The sequence below is a fragment of the Rhinatrema bivittatum genome, chromosome 2 (assembly GCF_901001135.1).
Source record: "Rhinatrema bivittatum chromosome 2, aRhiBiv1.1, whole genome shotgun sequence".
Taxonomy (NCBI): domain Eukaryota; kingdom Metazoa; phylum Chordata; class Amphibia; order Gymnophiona; family Rhinatrematidae; genus Rhinatrema; species Rhinatrema bivittatum.
In genome coordinates this window covers 645531286-645553160 of record NC_042616.1, presented here as the reverse complement: position 1 = coordinate 645553160, position 21875 = coordinate 645531286, and positions in this window count along the sequence as shown.

Genomic DNA, 21875 nt, shown 5'->3' with positions numbered 1-21875 from the left:
AACAATTTCTTATATTAAGACCTCAGGCATTGCAACTTGGTATGTACTTTATTTTAAAGTTTCCATGCAAATACCTGATAAAACATAATGGTAGTACATATATATTTACTCAGCCAGAACAGCTTACCCAATTTATAGCAAAAAAAGGAAAACCATTATTTTCATCCCCAGGAACTACATAATAGCGCTCATTTGAAGGAGTTACGGTAGATCTCTTAAATATGAAAAATCATCCTATAGTCAATTTGCATGATTTTGTTATACTATGCAAGTAAGTATAATTATACTTGAAGTTGTATAAATTGGATCTCATCTTTATTTGTGGGCTTGATAGATAGGTAGGACAAGAACCTAAGTTATGTTATGTTGAAGAACTATGGTGAATATCTTGAAAATTTATCTATTCCTACCTAGATTGCTACCAAGTTTGTGTTAACTTGATGTTTTATTATGTAAAATTAAATAAATAAATAAATAAATAAATAAATAAAAAGGTTGAAAATATCCCAAGACAAAAACTGCAGGGTAAGTACAAAAATATCCAAAACTCTACTTTAGTCAAACTCATCAACTTATTTCTCAAATGGGAAAATTCTCAGTAGGGGTTAGCCCCTTGAGTCCTTATTTAAAAAATATCTCAATTTGTTCTTACCCTTGCTTCATCAGATCACTCATGCAACAAGATCTTTGTACCAATCCATTGGGATACCGGGAGTATGCCATTCCCTTCTGACTGGTCAAGTTCAAAATCCAAAAATCTTATTCAGAGGTCCTTCAATGGTACAACTGTGCAAATATGCAAAAGTGATGAGCAGAGGTTCACCCAAAAAGTAATAGTAAATCTTTTCTTGAGACCCTTTGAAGATTCCCATACTTCACTCTCCTCCTTAAGATCTTGGGGGAATCCAAACTTCTCAATAATGACTGAAATCCTAAAGGGATTTCTTTCTCCTAAGCTGAAATCCTGGGGGCATTTCCTGCTTCTCCAACAACTTGATTGAGATCCTTGGGAATCTCCAGCTGCTCTCCTCATCAACTCTTCAGCTTCTTCTTCCCACTCGTTTTGAGATCCTGGAGGAATCTCTAGCAGTGACTCCTATCTCTTCCTCTGTTGCCTTCCCACTGAAGCACTGAGCATGCTCCAGGGGATTATACCCCAAAATGATGGGGTTACATCAATGGGAGGAATCCAAAAATACTAAAATCCCTCCTACTATTCCTAGCTAGAAAATCACTTGGAAATATTAGTGAGTGACGAATCTCAGTCACTCTGCTAGAGGGTTTAGAAACTTTAATGTGGCTCAGGAGAGCCCCTGTGCCAGGGAATCCAGATAATGAAGGAATCCAGACTGGGTTTTGCCTGCAGTTCCTGTATCTTTATTGCAGCAGCACAAAAGCTGCAATAAAGAGGGCTAGACTCGTGAGTCAGTGATTTGCCCAGCATAGGAGCACTAGAAAGTAAGGTGATTAGCTCCTGTAACCATAATTTGGGACAGCACAGCTATTTAAAGATAAGAAAAATTAAATAGAAGCATCTGCCACCTGTGCTGAAGTATTAAGAAAGCTGAGAGTGGCAGTGCCAGGGGAAGTAAAAAGGTTTTAAAAATGGCACTACTTTATAGTGTGCTGTATCTGTGGTCCTTTGGACGGGGGTGAGATTAGCTCTACCTGCAGGGAAGAACCCTGAATGTTCCCAATGCCTGCAGGCAGAACAAGGCAAAGCAGAGACTGGTCTGGAGCTTCACCTTTACCAGTCCAATTTCCTCTTGGGTTGAGCCTTTGGGTGCCAGAGCAGGCAGGAGTTAGGTGAGGATCTCTGCTGATGACTAGGGACTTGGTCCAAGGCCAGGCTAGGGTCATAGAGTTCAAGGGTCAAAACCAGGTATCTCTCTGAGAGAGAGGAAGAGTAATTGATAGCATTGAGGCAGGCTGGGCAGGCAAGGCAGGAAGCAACATGCACTATAATCATAGCTGAACCTGTTGCTGAGGCAGGGTGCATTGGGGAAGCTAATCTTATATAGGGCAAAGCCAGTGATGTCATTAGTAGGGGACTTTCCTGCCAGGGTCACTTTAAATGTCCCAAGGTTGGGTACATATGCGCTTAAGGGGAGGCAAAGGCTATTGATAGCCATTTTGAATACTGGCAAAGGCTATGGAGTGCAGGAGGTCATTCCCGTACCCCTTCTGGACTTTTGGCAAGTCTTGTGGGGGGTCAGGAGGGTCCCCCAAGACTTTCCAAAAGTCCCTGGTGGTCCAGCGGGGGTCCGGGAGTGATCTCCTGCACTCGGGCCATCGGCTGCCACTAATCAAATTGGCGCCGATAGCCTTTGCCCTTACTATGTCACAGGGGCTACCGGTGCCATTGCTCAGTCCCTGTCACATAGTAGGAGCACAAGATTGTGCCGATGGCCATGTAACAGGGGCTGACCAATGGCACCGGTAGCCCCTGTGACATAGTAGGTCAAAGGCTATTGGTGCCATTTTGAAACGGCAGCCGAGGGTGTGAGGGTAGGGGATGGCTCCCGGACCCCCCGCTGGACTACCAGGGAGTTTTGGTAAGTCTTGGGGGAGTCAGGAGGGTGGGGGGTTTGTTTAAATTGGCTCCTTTAGTCTGCCAAATAATTTGGCAAATATTCGTTGTATTCATGGGGAATCGCGATACGTTTCGCTTCCCCACGAATACAACGAATAGGGCCCTATATGTTGCAGATTCCCAATTCATAGGGAACGAATGCATACCCCTAATGCACGTAAGGGAAAATACAGGTTCACAATACTGGATTCTGTATTAGGAATCACTACCCAGGTGAAGGACCTCGGAATTATGGCTACTAGTGTAAATCAAAGTCCAAAATGTGACTACTAGCCTGAATCAACAACTTTATGTCCATTTTGGGCTATTTGTCCATCTTCATGGTCTGCTGCTGAATTTGGCTGCTCCAACTAAACAGATTTGATGTGACTGAGGTGGGCAGCTGTACCCAGATGCAACTTCTTGTACTATAGCAATATTAGGTCACTATAGTACCTGCCTGTTAATTTGTGACCTCTGGTAATGCTATGTTCTATTATTCCCAGAACATATATAGCTTCAGGCTACCCAGTACCCTACTACAATAGTGCTCGAAAGGTAGAAGGATGTTCTACCTTGGCAGACTCACCATTTAATGAACCCTTGGTTTGTTTCTTCCAGTGACACAACAAGGCTAAGCTTACACTTCACATCCCCTGAAATCTTAAGAGGTCCTGGGTGACACATCTCTTCCCACCAGCACAATCTGGAGGAAAGATGAACAATGGAAGGAGTGGAGCCCTAGTTAGCCAGTGATAGTCATGTTATTTTCCACAATACGGAGCTCTTCTGTATAACTACATATTGACAATCTAATAAAAATCTTACATTTTTAATATAAAAGTCAATTAAAACTTTGAATTTCATAGCTTCAGAAATAGAAATGTGTATGTATTGCATGGCTGACTGCATGACTGTAGATATCAACTGTATGATTAAAGTGTTATACATTATATAGCACACTTGCATTTCTGTAGAGGAAATCTCAAAATATAGACTCAAATATTGTCATTGTTGATATGCCAAAAATAATCAGAATAATTTTTGAACCACTGATGAGGATGAAAAAAAGTGTTAAAGAAATGCAGTGGGGGAAAATTGTAATGAAAGCAATTAAATTTCCTACATTGGATACTGCCAGTCAATGCCAAGATCCCTGCAATCTTACAAATACTCTATCTCTCCACTGTTCAATATTGTAATTTTTAGTAGCCTCATAATATGTTTTTTCTTCAAAATCATACAATTACCCTTCAGTTTTTCCCTTCATCTTCAACTTGTGTTAACAAGGATTTACTGCTTTAGTATATTTATTCTTGTTTTAACTCCCCTTGCTTCTACCTTACAACTATTTCCCATCAATTACTTTTCTTCAGAGATTAACAAAAAACGCATATGGTGTATATATGTGTATATATATCTATTATTTTGCTATTATTTAAAGTTCATAATTCTGAATGGACAAGCCTACCATACTGATATAATAATGGTTTACCTTTAAACAGATTTTTTTTTTTTTTGTCTTCAGGGCTTGGTGGTCCATCTGGGATTTAATACATTAATATTTTCAATGCACGAAATATTCTGAAAAGTAAATGTGTGCTGTTTGCATTTTCTGTGTTCTGCTTGGCAACTTTTCCTAAATGTATGCAAATTGACAGACATGCCATCAAATATAGCATTGACATTTTTCTAAAATACTGGGTTTTTGGTCAACAATATAGAAAAGAAAGACACGCTTTTATTTTTCTAACCTGATATTTCAAATGGAATCAGTAATTCATGCAATAAGAGAGAGAACACTACTGGAGGATGTCTGCAATTGATATGTCTGCTGCATAGGACTTAAGATTACATAAACTTGTTCTCTTTCAATTAACCTACTCAAAGTCTGCCTCTCCGAATCAAATTCATGTTGGCCTTTCCAAATTACTAAAACACAGTTTATCTATAATACTCTGCTTAAAGGATTACTGACAAATTACAGGCAATTGGAGCTGCTTGTAAATGTTTCCTGTGAATCATTTTGAATGACCTTGAGATCAGTCTTAAGAAACTTGAGTTATGTGTCTTTCATGCACTTCCCTTGTGGGTATGAATATCAGATGTATTGAAATGATGAATGATGGCAATTTCTTATTAATTGCTGTAGAAAAAAAGGATATTAACACATCTAATTGGATAGAACTGACCACAAAGAAAGGGCAACTCTATATTAGTGGGTTGTTTACACAATCTATGCCAGAGAAAAGATGATATGAATTATGCTTTCAAAGAGTTAGAACACCTGGTGACTCATCATGACAAACAGGGTGTATACTTTGTTCAAATCCAAACTTGAAAATGACAAGCATTAAACAAAGAAAGTGCATGGGGACAATGATTTTGAAACTCTATCCATGGGATTGCAAGCTCATTTTCAAAGGGAAACTCTGCAGAGTTTTCTTTTAAAAGTGAGGGCTGGCATGCATAATGCAAGCACAAGGTGCCAAGCATTCCCAATAGAGACTTCCTATTCAATAACTTAGGCCTTAGAGAATCTGGCAGTAACGGGGGGTGGGGGGTGAAGCAGGGGGGCGGTCCTGCGATAGTCGGCAGCGATCACAGTTATTCGGCACGAAACTGGTGGCGAAAAGGAATCTTACCTTTCGCCGCCAGCGATGTGTCCTCAGCGTCAGCCCTGGTGCTGCCCCAACTCCTCCTCTTCCGGGGACGACTCCGTCCTGACTCTGCCCCAAGCTAGCTAACACACGCGAAAAGGGACTTTTTGCATGAGAAAAGTCCCTTTTTGTGTGCGATAGCGTTAGAGAATGACCCCCTTAGTTATCACAGAAGTATTCCTATTTCTACAGCAACAATCTCCTAATTATGAATCTGTCTTTAAATACATAGATGCTCAACCATTATTGTCTGTTGATATAATACTATTGTAACTTATTTTAAATTTATTGTAATCCCCTCTGGGAGCATTTTTGATAAAAAGTAAAATATCAAATGTCAATAAAAAAATAAGGGAACAGGTGAAAGTACGAACTAGGAAGACTGCCCAAAATTTCACTCTCCTGACTAGCCCCTCCTCCATTTTTATGCCGGTAATGTTATGTTTTTGTAAGGAAGTGAACCCTGGGCTGAGAAGAGAGATGTCTCCACTCACAGGGAGGAGCCCTGTGAGCCTTACCATCAGCAGACGAGGTCTCAGTGGCGTAGGACACAGCTGTAAGGTAGAGACTTTATTATGAAGGAAGGAAAAGTAATGTCTGCAGAGCAGGAGATGAAATAGTACAGTTCTGAGCAGTGGGGTACACCCAGAGTGATACCCCAGATGTGAAGATCCGATAGTGGCCCACGGAGCAGGGTATGCTGTGGATGTCTATACAGTAGATAATGAATAGCTGGTTAGAGGTGCAGGAACATGGAGGTGGCTCCTATAGTTGGTATGCCAATACTCTACAGCACAGGGTATGCTGCACAACCTTTACTGAAGAGAAACGGTAGTGGCCCAAGGCATGGGGTACACCGCAGGAAGCTTTCATTATAGCTGGTATCGTTAAGTCTGTGGAAGTACTCACAAGAGGTGGTTCCAGGAGAAGCAGGTCAGGTAGTAGTACAAGGCAGGAAGGCCCTCCGAGGAGCGGATAGCCAAGAACTCGGAAGAGCCTCCAGAAGTGGGTACTCAGAGTGTCACACGCTGAGATTAGAGTCAGGAACAGGATTTCCAAGAATGGAGTGGATTCAGCAACGAGAGAACTCCTTGCTAACTCATAGAAGGCAAGAGCCGGTTAGCTTAAGTACAGCAGCAAATTGACGTCATTGGGAGGGGACACCCCCGAGGTTCCCGCCATGACGTGTACAAAGGAGGCCGTTGCACGTTCACATGCACCTAGATGATTCCGGATCCAAGATAGCGGTCAGCAGCGCTCTCGCTGTCCCGGAAACACCGGGAGGTCAGTGGTGGTTAGCAGAGGCCGCCATTCTTTTCAGAATAGATGGTGCAGGGAAAAAAAAGGTGAGCATGAGTGGTTGCAGCCATCTGCGACCGACGAGCATAACAGGTAAAAAGTACATATGCTGTTCACAGCACACGTACTATTACTTGGCACTGGTTAATAATAAAAAAGCATTTTTATGTGGGTAAACACAATTACATGCACTAAAAACTTTGATTATTACCCCGTAAATTTTTTAAATTGCTTGTACATTGCCTTTCTATTGTTTTTTTTATTTTGTTTCATTCTTCATGCTGCTAAGTCTTTTATTTACAATACAACAACATTAAGCTTCATACTGGGGTTTTGATGATTTACATACATGTGGGAGGACCTGACATCATAGTGAAATTCCCATATTTGGCAAGTCTGCCCAAGAACCAAGATTATAAAAATTGTAACCAAGTTACCCTGCCTTATACTACCATTGGTTCTATTTCTTTTGGAGTTTTCTAATAGTAATCTCCAGATTCCAGGCAGCAGAGCTACAGGTGCAAAGCGTCTAGTTTTTGCAGTGAAACATCAGGCCTTCGTTAGTGTTTTGTTCTTCCCTTTCTCTGTTGCATTTTGGTACTTGCAGCAAGCTTCAAATGAAAAATGTAGGATTACAAATACCACAATACATAATATTTTCAGACAAAAAGCAAGACAAGTGTCCTTCTTGAAGTTAGACAAATGGGCAGCTCAGAGCTAAATTCTATTTATGTTCAGTTTTCCACATACCATAGCTGTGAAGTGACCTGGTTTCTAAAGGGAGACTTTTGGACAGTCCTATTTTTTATTTTAATTGACATCCAAAAGCATTGTGCATTTGTGGTCCTTCTTCCGTTTGAAATCATCATCTAAGATATCACCATGGGTTTTTTTTCAGAGGGTTCTCACCGGTGCTGAGTACCAGCACCTTTTCTCCCATTTGCTTGATTTGCTCTGTGGTCCATAAAAAAACAAAAAAAAAATCCTGCTTGTGAGTACTGACAACATTTTTTCCAGAAAGAAAGCACTGGGTATCACAAGAATCTAATGGAGAAGGAGTATTTTTGATTACACTGGGTTCTGGTAGGATAAGACCTGTGTGTGAGAGACACATCCCCCAAGTGATACCATTAGAAAATGCCTTAGTGGAGTTGGTAGTAGAAGATTATTCACACCAAGGACTCTAATGTGGAAATATAGTGAAAGGAAAAGACCCATCATAAAAAGAACACAATTTACTGTCAGAAGATCTGAAAACAGAAGGATATTCCTTCTGAAATGGCACTTGATCATCAGAAGAGATGCCTTGGGGGAAGCATTGGAAGGAGACAAGATTCTGAACTAGGCAGGATATAAAATGCCTTATTAGTAATGTGAGACTTGAAAGAAGGGACAAGAGCAATGATGTCTTAATCCATTTATGACAAATGACCTAGCTAGAAACAAGTCGATATAGTACAGAAGGAGTTCATGGAATTAGGAGAGGAATTTAGGTAGCAAGGAAGGATGTGACATTTTCTGAGATGCTACCTGTGTGCGGTAAAGAGGAAGACAGGTAATATCTCACCATAATCTTCAATATATGACTGAAGAGCTTGTGCAAAGAAAAGAGTTTTGAATATCTTGGGAATTGGGTTGTACATAGAAGGATAAAGAACAATACTACAGAGATGGTCTAATCTGTCTGCAAGGAGAACCAAACTCTTGCATGAACATTACAGATGAAAAGGGTGGCAGCAGAAAACTGTTCGAATGAGGCTGTCACCTCCAACAAACAAATGAGGTTTGTGAAGAGATACAGAAAGGTACAGACCTAACAAATGTACTGGTAAACAAAGGAAAGACATGGTAGTACTGATGTGGTTGTATGTGTTTGTGTATGTGTGTGGCAGCTATGAGGATATATAGAGGGAAGACAAGGAATGAAGAAATATATGGAAGGATAGGAGTACAAATGCCCATAGTTTAGGCAATACATTTCAGACTTGCAAGCCCTAATGGCATAGACAGACCTACATATTATTGCCATTACACAGACAAGGTTCAATGAATTCAGTGACTGGGACTTGACCATACAGGGCTGTTCAGAAAGGACAGGACAAAGAGTAACACTGTATGCAAAAATTATTATTGAAGCAACCGAAATGCAGGTGTTATGGGGAAGAAGGGAGGCATTGTGAACTATCTTGGAAAAGAAAGAGGAAAGAGGAAGAGGATGGCAAATAGCAGTAGACTAAGACCATTTCGGTGCTGCAGCAGTAGCAGCTGCAGCCATCTTCTTCACCTTCAACTGCTGGTACAGAGCAGGGGCAAAAAGAAAGGAGGCTGGCTGTAGACAAACCAGTGCACTCTTCCACGTGTCATTCTGACCAGTCTATGCTAGAGAAGATCTTTGAATCTTTTGATTCAGGTGAATCAGATTTGAGATCAGGAGAGTTTGGAGAACCTTGTTACTATTATGTTGTCCAAATAGCAGGGAAGCAATGCTGGAGAGGTAACTCATACTGCTTGGGCGAAGAGCAGCCTCCAGCAGGAGAACCCCTCCCAAGCGGGGAAAACTAAACTAATGGCTCTCCTCAGAATCCCTTCTAATGACATTCCCACTTTTTTTCAATGGACCATCTATGTCTCACCTTATTCATGTTTTAATGATTTCCGTGCTGTCCTTCAAACTTTAATTGTATTGGGTCTCAATTATTGTAACCCAGTTTTGATTGGATTATATGTGACTGGGCTGAGATCTCTTCAAGGGGTACAGAATGTAGCCGAAAAATATTGATAAGTGCTAGATTATGAGAATTTATCACTCCAGTGTTGCAATCTCTTCATTGGCTGCCAGTAGAATGCTGGATTAAATTTAAGATGCTCCCTATCCTTAATCATTAGTGGAAATAGTCCAATTTGATTTCTATAAACTGACAAGTGCTCTGAAATTGATTAGTTGTAATCTTCTAGATACACCCTCTGCAAAACAGGTACAACTAGCAGAAATGCATGCAAGGAACAGTGAGACTGCATCTTTGGAATGTATTACTAGATGATCTGAGGAGGAAACGTGCCTGGAAACATTAAGGGGCAGATTTTAAAAGGGTTACGCGTGTAAATCCTTGGGATTTACGCGCGTAACTGCTCCTGCGCGTGCCAAGCCTATTTTGCATAGGCCCGGCAATGCGTGCAAGCCCCGGGACGCACGTATGTCCCGGGGCTTTGTGAAAGGGGTGGGGTGGGGCAGGACTGAGGTCTCCGGCACAGTGGCTGTGCCGGGGGATCACGCGGCGGCAGCTGGCCAAGTTACGCCTGCCAGAGGCAGGCGTAAATAACAAAATAAAGGTAGGGGAGGATTTAGGTTGGGCTGGGGGGCGGGTTATATAAGGAAAGGGAGGGGAAGGTGAGAGGGTGGAAGGAAAGTTCCCTCGGAGGGAATGGGGAACGCCATCGGGGCTCCCCTAGGTTCAGCGCGCGCAAGGTGCATTAGTGAGCACCCCCTTGCACGTGCTGACCCCGGATTTTATAACATGCACGCGGCTCCACATGCGTGTTATAAAATCGGGTGTACATTTGTGCGTGCCGGGTAGCGTGCACAAATGTACCCCACGTGTGCAGGTTTTAAAATCTGGCCCTAAGGAAACAATTTAAAAAGTGAATCTTCAGGCAAGCATTTGGAACTGAAAGCAATTAAATGCTCTAATTTTAAAAGCAGTTCCCCCAATTTGTTTCTTAGGGAATGTTTGTAAATATAATTTGAAAAACAGGCTAGGATTATTTTACTTATGCAAGAGCATTAAATGACTTGTTCTTTTACAGAGAAGGAAGAGATGTATGTCCCTTTATCTGTGATTTATGTTTTTATAGGATTATGAATGTTTGATTGTACCCTGCCTGGATAGCGGACTATAAATTATTTTAAATAAATAAATAAGATGTGTATGAGAGCCTGAGAAATGCCCCTCACCTTTTACCTTCTCATTCACCCTCAATTCTATAGTGGGGATACAGAGTGGGTTTGTGAATATTAAGAGGATTTTTATAATATATTATTCTTGAATGGTTGGAGTGGTAGCTCTGTCCCACCTCAGTGAGAGTGAAGGAGGTTGAGCTAGGCCCTAGCTATTAGTATTTATTATTTTTAAATATCTATCTGTCTATCAATCTATCTAATCTCTCTATCTAGATAAGCTTTATATATTATATAGATAGATCGATATTGATATAGATATAGATATATACAAAGTTTAGACAGATGTGTGTGTCTGGTGGAATGTGCATGAGCATGCCATCACACATACGCATCCCCAACAGTCCCAGACAGACCGACCATACAAGCCATTAACCACATGAAAAGAAATCTGGATCCTGCTTCAAGCTGTCCCCCTGCCTGCCAAAATCACATAAACAATGAATTTGCTGGCCCACCAAAGCCCCTCTCAACCTCCCCCCCCCCCCCCATCCCGACCCTTACCTCATTGTAGTTCTGAGTGTTTCGAGGACAGGAACAATTTCCAGTCACTCCTACCCGGATGCTCCACAATTAAAAGATGGCTGCTGGTTAACCTGAGGCCGGCTCCATTTTGGAATGCAGGAGTAGTGGGGCAGGAGTGACTGGGGATTGCTCTGCCCCAGGAAATCTCACAGAGCCTAGATGGGGAAAGGGCTAGGGTAGTGGTTTGTCAGGGGGGCTTGGAGAGCCCATAAGGCCTTTATTTAAATAGGTTTAGTGTTCTGACTTTTTTTTTTTTGGGGGGGGGAATTGTTTTTTTATTTGGTTAGTTTGAGTTAATAGTTGGAGGGTGAGAGTATGTTTGGATCAGACTGTGGATAGGAACATAAAGTACTGGGTTTAGATAGGTAGGGGGCATAGTGTGTTGGAGTCAGACTGGGACAGGGGGACATAGTGTGATGGGGAGGGGAGGTCAGAGTTTACTTGGATTGAGTTGAGGAATAGTGGTGTGGAAGAATAGCCTAGTGGTTAGAACAGCGAGCTGCAAGCTAAGGTTCAAATCCTGCTCCTTGTGACCTTGGATTAGGACTGAGGACATGAGGGAGAAAGGGAGTGTTGTGATTGGACTGGTGAAGGTCAGATTGTGCTGGAGTTAGGCTGGTAAGGCAGGGGGCTATGGACGGGGATCAGATTTCAGAGTGTGCTGGGTACAGGCTGAGGTGAGGGGAAGAAAGTGTTGGGGTAGATCTCAGGAGAGTGGAAGAGAATGTTGGATTCAGACTAGAGAAGAGAATAGTTCATAGGGGACTATAGGGAATTTCAATGGGTTTCAGCTAGTGTTTTATCTAATTTATAATGAATTGTGGTATATTGTATTATTATTATATTTTGTAAAGTGCTTTGGGTTGGACTGATTTCCAAGAAAGGCAATATACAAATGTAACAATGCTATACCCAAGGATCCAGAGAGGGGATCCAAGGATCCAGAGAGGGGATTCCTCAAGAAAACACAGTTGTGGAGGCAAATTCGTGACATGAATCAGCGGTTTGCTGAGTGCTCTCACTGTCAGAAATGTGTTAGCAGAGGAAAGATTGTGGGCCACCTTTCAAATACTGCCATGCAAATATGATTTATAAAAGCAACATCCAACAGTGTTGGATTATGGAAAGACTGGTACTCTGGTGACCCAGTCCTCAACTAGAAGCAGGAAAACCATAGGAAAGGGAAAGTCAGTCTCTCAACCATCATCAACCATCCCGATATCAGAATCAAGTCCGATGGAACAGGTTGGATAAGAACATAAGTTTGCCATACTAGGTCAGACCGAGGGTCCATTAAGCCCTGTTTCCAACAGTGGCCAATCCAGATCACCAGTACCTGATAAGATCCCAAACAGTAAATAGATCCCAAGCTGCTATTGTGCAGCTATAAGTAGTGGCTATTTCTTAAGTCTACTTGATTACTAACAGATTATTGCCTTCTGCTTCAGGAACTTGTCCAAACCTTTTTTTAAAACCAGCTACGTTAATTGTCTTAACTACATCCTATATCAATGAACTCCAGAGATTAATTGTGCACTGAGTAAAAAATAATTTTCTCCAATTTGTTTTAAATGTGCATTCGTTTTTCAAGAGTTAAACAATTTCAACAAAATTGTCTAATTTGTCCTGGTTCGGGAAACCAAAAAATGAATGCAATTTTTCCAAAATTTCAGAAAAATTTGTTTTTCAGGTTAGTGCACTCTAATTCCTGTTAGTGGGTGCTAACTTTAAAATGTTAGTGCGCTCTAACGGGAGTTAGCATGCACTAACGGGAGTTAGTGCGCACTAACTCTGTTGGTGCACACTAACCCAAAAATCGGCATCCTCCGAAAACAAAAAGCCAGAACCACAAGAAAAATGAAATTTCCTGTAGTGGGCCAAAAACGAAGCCTGAACCAAAGTGCAGTATTGTTGCACATCTCTACTACTTACTAACTTCATAGAGCACCCCCTAGTCTTTGTATTTTTTTTTAAAGAGTAAATAACTGATTTAAATTTACCCATTCTATTTCACTCATGATTTTACAGATTTCTATCAGCCATTTCTTATCTAAGCTGAACAGCCCTAAGCCCTTTAGCCTTTCCACATAAGGGAACCATTCAATCCCCTTTATCATTTTGGTTTCCCTTCTCTGTACCTTTTTTAATGCATCTATATCTTTTTTTGAGATGTGGCAACCAGAACTGCACATAGTTCTCAAGGCCTGGCCTCACCATAGAGCGATACAAATGCATTATGACATTTGCCATTTTATCCTCCATTCCTTTCCTAATAATTCCTAACATTTGGTTTGCTTTTTTGATCGTGGTTGCACACTGAGATGGTGTCTACGTCACTGTTCCTGCAAAAGAAGATGAAAGCATCCAATGTGGTGAGATGACTGCTCTGGATAACCAATCCTGCAAGGAGTTGATAATGTGGGTTTTAAGCAGCTGCTTCACCTGTTTGCCCCAACTACTAATTCCCTTGCAGGACCACATATCCACACTATACACTTAGTGCTGTGCCTGGATGCAGGTGGAGCTAACCAAGGCAGGGGAGAATAGCATATATTTCACCAACAACATCCAGACCAGCCCCAATGCTATGCATGCATGCCTACCTCTTTGTGAAGGCACATTAGTGGCAACTGGAAAAAGCTAAGGCAGGAACCAAATCTAGTGGGGTGCCCCAGCAGGGTATAAGTGGACTGTGCTTTACAACTATTTGATGGTTTAGTGCCATACCTCGGCCCATAACTTATATGGGATCAGGGGATGCTGGAGGACTGGGTAGATCAGAAAGATATGAATATTTCTCTCTTTTTTTTTTTTTTTTTTTACAGTGGTAACAACATTTATTTATTTATTTATTTATTTACTTTTTTAATAAGAAATGTACCCAAGTCAGTTGATCAGGGCAGTGGGTGATGAGGTCTCCAAGGGGATCTGAAGCTTTGCAAAGTTGCTGATCCTGGCAGTAAGAGATACTCTTGGTCTGGGGATAAGGAGGGTAGCAGCTTTGCACTGAGTAATCTTATTGACAAGTGCAGAAAAATAGTCAGCATTTAAAACATAGTATGAAAATTGGACAGCAGCTACAACAGAAGCAGGAATTAGTTGGGGGTGCCTCTGAGCTACCTTTTTCAAGATGTGGGCAGTAGTGGAAGTTCAATTACCTTTCTCTAGAGCTTTGTGGAGCAAAAAACACCATTTCATGAGTTTTCTATGGAGGCTGACATTGATTTGGTTCACTCTTAAGTGCAATCAGGATTGGTTACAAATGACGTAGCTGGTGTACATCCTGAAGTCTTTCAAGGGTGCCATGGAGGCCCTATATGTTAATGCCATTGTTGTATTGATGTCACTTTGCTCCTCTCACAGTGCCTTGGGTGTTGATTTCACTGTTGTGTAGGTATAACACCAAAGGAGCCCACAATTCAAATAGAACGGACAAAAATGGATAATAAAAAAAGTCCAATCAAAAAAATCTTGACCAAGATTAAATAGCCAGCTGAGAATTAGATGCTAGAACCATCATATAATGTATGAAACTCTAAGGTGTAGGTATATTGGTTCTTTGTAAAATTATAATCATTGGCCCACAAAAGAGTCAGAGAAGATGAATCTCTTTCAACAAGAAGGAAGCTCTAGAATGAGGGGTCATGGGATGAGGGTGAAAGGAGTAGACTCAAGAGTAATCATAGGAATTTATTTTTTTTTACAGAGAGGATAGTGGATGCTTGGAACAGTCTCCCAGTGGAAGTGATGGAGACAAAAGCAGTATCTGAATTCAGGAAAGCATGGGATAAACACAGGGGATCTCTGAGGGAGTGCTGGGATTTGAAAAGCTGAATTAGTTGAGTGAATGGGAAGGATAGATAGGCCATTTGGTCTATATCTGCCATCATGTTTCTTTGTATCTATGAGTCCGTCCTCTAAATATATCAATTATTTGAGAAAATTTGTAATATACAATCTAAAAATATGATATATAGCTTAAACAAGAAGCTTGTTGGGCAGACCTACAGCCAATGAATTGTCATAAAATGTGAGGGCAGAATCAGATAATGTTGCATAGATTACTAAATAACTAAGCTCTATTCAGTTTCATAATTCAATCCTATTGATTTTGACTGTGTTCAGTGTAAAGATCCAATATTGCTCAGGAAGATTAAGATGTGCTAAATAATCACCCTCTCTAGGTTATCACTGAATCTGTTTAATAATGTGACTTGGATTGGCCACTACTGGACACAGGATGGTGGGCTTGATGGACCCTTACTGTGACCCAGTATGGCATATCTTATGTTCTTATATCCAACACAGTTCATATAATTGATGACATAACTCTTTCTAATGTCATGAGATGGGTGGCACCTTACAGAGTAACTAATTTATTGAGGCATGAGCTTTCAAGGACAGAGTGTACTTCGTCAGATGCATATGGGACTATAAGTGTCTGTAACTTGTATGATGATATGCAACTTTTTTGTTCAGTTCATCTTGTCTTAATCTGGCATTTAGTGTGACTCACAGAGACCCATAATAATATACACTACCCAGCTTAATAATAAATTGGTGTTATCAAGACTATGGTACTTCATCCCCATATTTGGATGTGCTCAAACTTCTCCTTCTGTGCCAGTGAACAAAAATCACAGCAATTTCATTCGCTATGAGCTGACAAAGCAGCTAATGTCACTGCAAAATTGTAAGCCCGATAATACTAAAATACTGTGAGCATTTCTTCCTTTAATGTAAGCAACGCAGGGTGGACTTTTGAATATATCATTTATGGCCAAAATATGTCAATATTTGTGGATGGTAGAAACAATCTGAGAAACTTGTTAAAATAACACAGTGCACATACTAGCGTACCATCTGTAGAAATTTGTAAGATAACAAAAGAACCCTATTGGCATATAGAGTGTGATGATAAGCTTTTTTCTCTGCACTAATAGGATAACCTAAACTTGGTTTCGAAAATGTCTCATTATCTCCTGAGATTGAACCTTGAAATCCTGTAAATTCAAACATATCCACCATAAATGAGGAAATTGACTAATGGGTAAGCCCAGCTTGAGGTACCTTTTAGAGCTATCAATGTGCAATAGGTTATTACACACGGTGGGCTTGCAATACAGCAAAGTATGAAAAGAATCCTTCTTTTTAGTAATAATTATATCCAAAAAAGATATAGTACTGTACTCAAAATGCATACTAAATTTCAAATTTGAATCAAGAGAATTGGCCAACTAACAAATTCTTGCAGGTGACTTGCTGATGATTTCCAAACAAAAAAAGGCATCATTAATATACTGGCTGTTACGCGTGCTATCCATGGCAGACCCGGGGCCCGGCCCCCTCAGCCCTCTTCAGTAACTCCAATGCCTGGTCCCTTGTCTCTGTTGGCAGTAGGGCGCCAGCTCCGTCCTCGGGCCACCCCTGGTGCCTCCGGCTCAGCTACAGACCCTGGTGTCTCCAGTCCAGCTACCAATTCCACTGCTCCACGTCGAGCATCTCTGCATGGCCCGTGGAGAGATGCTGCTACTCGGTGCTGTGCCCCTCCCTAGGCGCGCATGTGCGCGCATCACTGAATCTTAAGTAGGGCCTGTGGCAGGAACCGAGCCGCGGCCCCAGATGATGATGTCAGTGGAGCACTGGTATTTAAGCCCAGGCTTCACTCCCTAGCTTTGCCTTTGCAACAGGTCTCCTCGCTGGTCAAGAACTTGCTGCCTCCTGTAGATTCATCTCGTTCCTGTATTCCTGTTCCTTGTTTGACTCCGGTTCCTGATTCCTTTGTTCATGCATTCCTGCTCTTCAACCCTTCCTTGGATCGCCTACAAGGACTTTGACTTTGCTTTGCCTGACCATGCCATTGTCTCTCTCCAAGCCGGACTTCTGCATCACCTGACTACTCCATTGCCTCTCTCCAGACCATGATGGTTAAATTGCATGCTTGATACAAAATAACAGCCAAGAAATGACCCACGGTCATGACAATGAGGTAAATGATTTTTTAAACAGCTTTTCAAGTCCTTGTTTCTTATGTCTTTTCAACACAGAAACATTAATGACAGCAGCCAATAATAGTCCACATTTTGCTTTAAGTTAAGCTTTTCAATTTTCCACACTAGAATTGTATTTAGTTATTTATTTATATATATTTATATATTATATATTTATATATATAGGGGTAGATTTTACAAATTTGCACACACGTGTACTTTTGTTCGTGCACCAGGCGCAAACAAGAATACACAGGATTTTAATAGATATGCGCGTGCAAGGCTGTGCAAAATCGGCAGCCTGTGCGCGCCGAGCCACGCAGCCTGCCTCCATTCCCTCCACCCCCCCGCACCTTCCCCTCCCTAACCCACGCCCCCAGCCCTACCTAAATCCCCCTACCTTTGTTGCACGTTATGCCTGCCCAGCGCTCGATTCCCAGGCCCGGGAGCTATTTCGGAGGCATCAGCCATGCCCCCAAAACGCCCCCGGGCCAGAACCATGCCCGCGGCCCCACCCCCAAACAACACGCCTCCGCGACATGCCCCCCCCCCCAGGAAAGTCCCGGGGCTTGTGTGCGCCGCCGAGCCTACTCAACATAGGCTTGGCGCATGCAGGGGGAACTTCGGGCAGGTTTTCGGGGGGTACGCGCGTAAGATACGCGTAAGATATCTTACCTGGGAGGAGGTTCCCAACGTCAGGAGGCAAGGCTGATGGGCGACAGGGGGCAAAGGCAATCATTTCAACACTACCAACCCCGTTCCCCTCAGGTTGAGCCCTTTGGTTCTGGGAGCCGGCTGGACTTAGGTGGGGCCCTGTGGAAGAAGCATTGACGAGTGAAGATCTGAAGTCCTACGCCTGGTGCATGAACAAAAGTACGCATGTGCGCAAATTTGTAAAATCTACCCCTATATATTTATATATATGCATCTATTTATTTATTTATTTTGCAGTGCCCAGTCATTTCAGGGAGGAAAATCAATGACGAAAGCAGTAAAAATGGATCCAGATTTCCATGCATGTCAAAGGAATATATCCTTCCTTATGGTAGATAAACCACAGGAAAGTGAGTTGGGTCTGATGAGGGAAGTTAGGACAGGATACCCACCCTGGATTTTAAAAAGAGGTGACAGTAAGCTCTTATGATAGCAAAACCTAAAAAAGGAAAATGTTCAAACATAGAACATGGTTGCAAAGAGGCACTAGAAAACCCATCTGGTCTGCCCAAAGCAATTCCTTTTACAGTGTCATATACTGAATTGATCTCTGGATTCCCCTTCATTTCTTCTCAGTTAAGGATCCTCTGTGCTTACAAGGAATGTAATGTTAGTATTTTTCATCAACATGAAAAACACCATTTCTTCTTCGTGTTTCTGAGATTAGTATTTCTACTACGAATGATCCTCCTCAACCTCTACTAATGTAGCTAACAGTAAGTAATCCGTCCTCTTTCAGCTAAAAAGAATGCCTGGTGCTACATGTCCTCTCCCCCAAAACATACCTACATATCTGACTTTCCTTCCTAAAAAGAGGCAAGAAGTTGGAGCTGAACCTATAAATCCAAAGGTCAGTACAAACTGGATCTAGGCCAGATCAGCAAGTCAGAGTGGTTTCATCCAAGACTGGCAAGCCAGAACATGCGCTGAGTCATAACAGATTCATCCAACTCTGCTTCTAGTCCATTCCTGCTCCCATCTCATGCCACCTCTTTTGAAACATGACATGCATAATTGTCATTGAACTATCCACTGAATAGATTAAAAGGTATTGAATTATCACATACTTCTCATTCATCCTACTAACAATCACCAACCCCACCCCAACCCATAATTATGTTTCTTGTTCCCTGGTAAATGCAAACATAAGTTCATATGCCAGATAATACTGTATGATCTTCCAGACCCTGATCAAAATGTTCAAAGTTGACCTAAGAACACTGACATTGTTTTAGTTAAGAGTAAGATTCATAAAGGCAAATGGAATTTACTTTGGATATTGTATTTTTTTCTGTGTTTGGTTGCCTTGAAGAAAATGCTTTCAAAACTTTCCGTTTGATGTAGTCACAGCATCCAGTAAAAATCAGTGAATTTTTCATTCTGCTGACAAGATTCCATTAATAAAACAACAATCTTTTGTGCATACTAATCTTTAATCTTGTTTTGACACACACTTTTCAGTAGCATTTCTGTTCATTTTACAGTATAATTTATGGCACTGAAGCAACTCTTTGCCCTGAGAAAGGTCAGTCTATCAAGGTTTACTTGTCTTTGAAGAAAAGTAACAGAGCATTATTTATGAAGCAAAGAATTCTTTTTCAATACTTTTATCAAACAGAAAGATACGTGGATTATTGTATCCTTTGCCAAAAAATACCATGTGCAGAGGATGCATCAACCTTGCCTTCTCTTTTATGTCACAAGAGGCCTTTTACCTTTTATGTCTGCTTCTCCCTTTGTGTTTTGTGGAGTTATGGAAATAACAAGATTGATGATGTCTGATATCTAGGGAAACATTTTGTAAATTATGAGCCCAGGATTGATCTTTTCTCAAGATCATAGGGTATCTGGTCAGATGTACTAACCTCTAGTATTCTGAACCTATTAAAACCATTATAAAGACAGGGAAAACATAATTAGCCAGTTTAATCACAGAAAATGTGATCTATCCTAGAAGGAACTTGTAGTGTCCCAGTGTGTTTCAGAAATCAGGACTGAGGCTTGAGACTGAACTAAACAGAGTTGTTAAGGCAAGTCATGGAATGAGTCTGACTATATGGAACCTGAACCTCTGACCTCTGGCAGCTTTGTGGTGCTATCTCCCAAACCTGGGGTGGAACATAAGTAGAACTGAACTGTTTCTACTTCATACTTATATAGTATATACTGCCTTGTTCCCCCAAAAAAGAAATCTCAAAGTGGTTTACATAAAAAAATAACAATAAATAAAACAGTTTTATATAACATACAATAATCATGAAAATATTTATTTATTTATTTATTTAAAGATTTTTATATACCGACATACACTCTGAGTATCACATCGGTTTACATAGAAAATGAACTTGGCATAGTAGCGCTTTACAGGGAACTAGTCATATAAGCAGGTAACTTGCAAAAGAATAAATACGAACACAGAAACCTAGCTTAATATTTAGCTTAATACTTAGCTTAATACATATATTCCATTCCCTGCTCTCCTTAGGGAAGTGAAAGACTGTTTCATTCACCTAAAATGAACACTTCCTCCCAATTTCTTTACTTTACATTTGTCACATTAATTATTTAAATCCTACCAGAACCCCTTTCTTGGAAGTAGCAACTTCTTTCAGGGCACCACCGGCTAGCAATCCTTCCAGGTCCTGAGCTCTCTATCCCAAAGGGGGATTCTTTTTATGGCCCAGGCAGCGGTGTGATTTATCATTTGTGTGTGATGGTAGCTGTGGCAACTCCAGAAGAGAGATGCTATAACAAAACAGGCAGGCCCAGGCACTGGGTGTTAAATAATAATTTACTGATTGGTAGGGATGTGAATCGTTTTTTGACGATTTAAAATATCGTCCGATATATTTTAAATCGTCAAAAATCGTTAGGGCCACGATACAATACCAATTCCCCCGATTTATCGTCAAAAAATCGTAAATTGGGGGAAGGGGAAGGCAGGAAAACCGGCACACTAAAACCCCCTAAAACCCACCCCCGACCCTTTAAATTAAATCCCCCACCCTCCCGAACCCCCCCCCAAATGCATTAAATTACCTGGGAGTCCTCCGTAGCGGCAGTCCGTGGCTAAATCAGGGGAAGGGGGAGAGCATGAAAACCGGCACACTAGATCATGAGGTCTTCAGCCGGCGCCATTTTTCAAAATGGCCACCGCAAAATGGCGGCGGCCATAGACGAAAACGATTCGACGCAAGAGGTCGTTCCGGACCCCCGCTGGACTTTTGGCAAGTCTTGTGGGGGTCAGGAGGACCCCCCAAGCTGGCCAAAAGTTCCTGGGGGTCCAGCGGGGGTCAAGGAGCGATTTCCTGCCGCGAATCGTTTTCCGTACAGAAAATGACGCCGGCAGGAGATCGACTGCAGGAGGTCGTTCAGCGAGGTCCGGAACCCTCGCGAGATTTCCGGACCTCGCTGAACAACCTCCTGCAGTCGATCTCCTGCCGGTGCCATTTTCCGTACGGACAATGGCGCCGGCCATACGCGTATGGCAGGCGCCATTTTCCGTACGGAAAACGATTCGTGGCAGGAAATCGCTCCTTGACCCCCGCTGGACCCCCAGGAACCTTTGGCCATTTTGCGGTGGCCATTTTGAAAAATGGCGCCGGCTGAAGACCTCACGATCTAGTGTGCCGGTTTTCGTGCTCTCCCCCTCCCCCCGATTTAGCCACGGACTGCCGCTACGGAGGACTCCCAGGTAATTTAATGCATTTGGGGGGGGGGGTTCGGGAGGGTGGGGGATTTAATTTAAAGGGTCGGGGGTGGGTTTTAGGGGGTTTTAGTGTGCCGCTGGACCACCAGGTAATTTAAGGCATTTGGGAGGGGATTTAATTTAAAGGGTCGGGGGTGGGTTTTAGGGGGTTTTAGTGTGCCGGCTCACAATTTTAACGATTATGACGATACTTTACACACACAAACGGCAACAATACGATTCCCTCCCCCTCCCAGCCGAAATCGATCGTTAAGACGATCGAGGACACGATTCACATCTCTACTGATTGGTTAAAGGCAAATGAAAATCCATTTTTAAATAAGTGTAAGGTTACAGATGATTCTTGGCACAGTAGGGTGTTTCATTCCATGTAGATGCCCTTTTCTTCAGCAAACTGATTGAGCTTCCCAATTGGTGATATAAAATGTGCACTAAAACCTCTCCTAGCGCT